We start from the raw sequence: 3,482 nt of genomic DNA, 5'->3' as shown, positions 1-3,482 counted from the left end.
ACACCTTCAAGAGTAAATTGGATGCTTATGTTGCTGGGATCCTATGACCCCAGCTGACTTCCTGCCCTTTGGGCACGGGGCTGGACTCGATGATCTCCCGAGGTCCCTTCCAGCCCTGATGTCTATGAAATCTATGAAATTTGTCAGTGAAGTAAACAATCATGACTTAAAATACACCAAGAGTATGGTACTAAAAAGTGAATTTTCAGGCATCCTTTCTCTGACCCTTCTGCATCATCTGCTCAGTTAAAAAAAAAGGGGTTTTCTGGTGCCCTATAAAGGTTTTTGATGATAAGGGGTTTCTGCCAGGGCTTGATCCTGTTGCATTGATGTCACTGGAGTTTCGCCATTGACTTCAGCAGAAGTAGAATTAAGCCTCCAGGGAGCAGCTGACTATGGATTACTGAACTGACAGGCACTTTGCCATTTGACTTCACTGGACATCAGATCAGATCCCATAAAGGAGAAACACTGAAGAGCCCTGATCCAGCAAAACACTTAAGCATGCATTTAAACATATGAATGGTCCCACTGAAATCTAGGCAGGCTCACATGCATAAAGTTAAGTACATGCTTAAGTGTTTTGCTGGATCTGCACCAAAATGTCTATTCACCAAGTAACGTCTAGCAGTAAACAAACTAAAAACCAGTATAAAGCAATTTTAATGCTCACATCATTTAGTGTAGAGTATTCAGCATGTTTATTGTAACAGGTGGATGTGCATTTTCAGGTGGATGTTGAATGCATCATTTGAAGTTTTCAATTTAAGGTTCCAGTTACTGAAATTAAATCACTGTTGCTTCAATTCTTGAGGAGATTCAGCATCTCACATGCTCTAAAAATTCCAATCAGTGGCCTGCAACAGCTTGACTTTAACCACTGTCCTATGGACTGAATCCCTTTGGAGTTTGTCGGGGGGCAGAACTTCTTATCTCTTAAAACACAGGTCATTGCAGTGTGACCTAAAGAATCACCATTAACTCCTGCTCAACCAAAGCCAAGGACACACAGTTCAGCAGTTTTGATTCCATCCACTAGAGGCCAATGGCACATACAACACACTAGCCAATTGATCACAACATTATTCTGAATGTATCTCTTCTCCCGAGCAGTGTCCAATTACGACGTGATTTGCTATTTGCTATTTGTCCGGTAGCTGCAGAAGTGCTAAGAACTTTCCTTTCTAATGACCCATAAATGTACAGACAAACAAGTTTTTTCCTTTGCTCACTGCAGAGCCTGTACAGCCACAGCACTAAGGAATCTTTCTTGAGCTTGCACGTAAAAACGACTGTGAGTTTTCAGAGGCTCTAGAGCGCAAACATCTGATGCTGTTTGGTGCAGACACAGCTTGACTAGCCATAGGCATTTTTTGTTGTTCGAGTGAGTTCGTCAACTGTAGCTTGCCCGTCGCTGTGCAGAACTGATGACTCTTTTGGATTTTGAACTGTTTGGCCATTTACAGCTGTGCACAGACTCAGAGCCACTGCTCTCTCATAAACCAAGAGTGTGGGTGCATGTGTGGGCGAAGAGGCTTTTAGAAATTGTCTCTGCAGTTGGATGTTGTAAAATGCTTTTGCTTTCAGTTCCATAAAGGTAATAATTTTTAACAGTCATTTTTTGCTCACCATGTTGCATTCTTCTGTTTTATGGTTTTAGGCTGTTTTACTCAATTCTGCCTTCAGCGGCTGCTTCCTCATGTGTTCTCTCACTGCCTGTCTCTCACATATAGCCTGACCTGAGAAAACCAAATTTTCAGTGTCCTAGGGAACTATAGCAGAAATCTGCTCCTCTCCCCCTCATCATCAATGGAAGTCTTATCATAGATAAGACTCTTTCAGCTTCCAGGCTTTTACTTCCCTGTCAATTAAACTGGCTGCTAAAATGAAGTCTAAGATTTGAAAGAGTAAATAATGGAAGAATGAAAAGCTCTTGTCCAGTTTTAACTGATGATGTGGTAAAAATGCCAGAACCACTGGAGTTTTTTTTCTATATTTACATTTACATTATTGGCAGTGCAGCTAAATTGGTGGTAATACCAGTTCAGCCTGAGAGGCCAACCTGGGTACCTTCTGATATACTAGAAGGACGAAACCAGGAAAGATCTGTATTCCACACTGTATGGATAAGGGATCGTTTGTCAGTTCCACCGTGACCACATGACAGGGCTGCAATTGACTGCTGTCCAGCTCCATTCAAAGCAGTTGGAAGTCAACGACTAATCATTTCAATCCAGAAAGTGGATCAATTAATGTTTTTTTTCTCAGTGGCGCTCAAGATGTCTGCCCTGATGAGCAGATGGAATTGATTTGGGCTTATCTCACTCCACCCAATGTTGGCAGGGTACCTAGATGGTGATTAGTTTTTTCAATGTAAGATGTTAGGGAAGAACCAATGGTCAAAGGGCCTTTGCCCATTAGCCACTCACATGGACATGGCCCAGTTGTCTAACACAAAATTAAAAAGGGAGAACATTATTTTGGCTTTTAAATGTCTTCATTGGCACATTTTGAAACAAATGTTCATCATTTTGACAAACACTAAATGCAGCAGCTGTCTTTGGTATTTTTTTTTCCCTGAAGAGTTTTATCTTCTTCTTTTCCATTTTAATTCAACCCTGTCATATCCACAGTACTGTGAAAGTGTTTTCTTTCTCTTAGAAATGGGGACAAGATTTACAAAAAGTTCAATTAAGGCACCTAACTGATGTGGCCAAGTAAGTGCTCAACTTATTTTAGCCATGGGAACTGTTGGGTGCTAAGTACTTTTGGAAAGCGTGTTTTTTCTTTTTCTTTTTTTTAAAAAAACCAGTGTTTCTGACTAGTGGGTTTGATACAATCACAGTTTGGGTAGAGCACAGAGCTGCTTGGGGAAATGTTTTCTGGAGTTTTTTGCTTTCGAATCACCAGCTGTAATGAAGTCTAAGCCAGTAGAGATAGAGGTGCTTGTACCGTCCACTGGCAGTTCAGTGATGGATATAAAACAGTCTTGCTGAGACCATTTTAGTTTTTGGACACCATGGTTTTCCATATCTTTAGCATTACTATTAGCTATTCCCAGGAGTTGCAACCTCACCGGAGAAACAAAAGGCTAAGAAATACTGGCTCAACTGGAAGTTTGCCATTAACTTCACTTGGACTAGAATTTCATTCTGGAAGAATATGGAGATACTCTTATGCTCATATGGTGCCTCCCTAGGCCCAGGGGCAGGCACATCACAGCCAGAAAGAAGTAAGGAAGTTTATACAAAAGCTATTTGTTTCACTTTTGGACCCTGAGGGTCCTAACTGCAGAAAATATAGCTACCAGTAAAGCCATTTTGATCTGACTTAACTCTCTCTCAATACACTACAGCTGCCAGGTGAAATGCTAGAATCCATCACTGTCTAGAGATATTTTAAAATTTTAAAGAGAACATAGTTCTGATAAAAAAGTGTGATGCACATAGCTGTAGAGAGTGATTCTCTTTATTTTTCCACAG

Source organism: Crocodylus porosus, unplaced genomic scaffold (assembly GCF_001723895.1).
Source record: "Crocodylus porosus isolate Cpor-Errol unplaced genomic scaffold, CroPor_comp1, whole genome shotgun sequence".
NCBI lineage: Eukaryota > Metazoa > Chordata > Crocodylia > Crocodylidae > Crocodylus > Crocodylus porosus.
Note: the sequence above shows the minus strand (reverse complement) of the source record.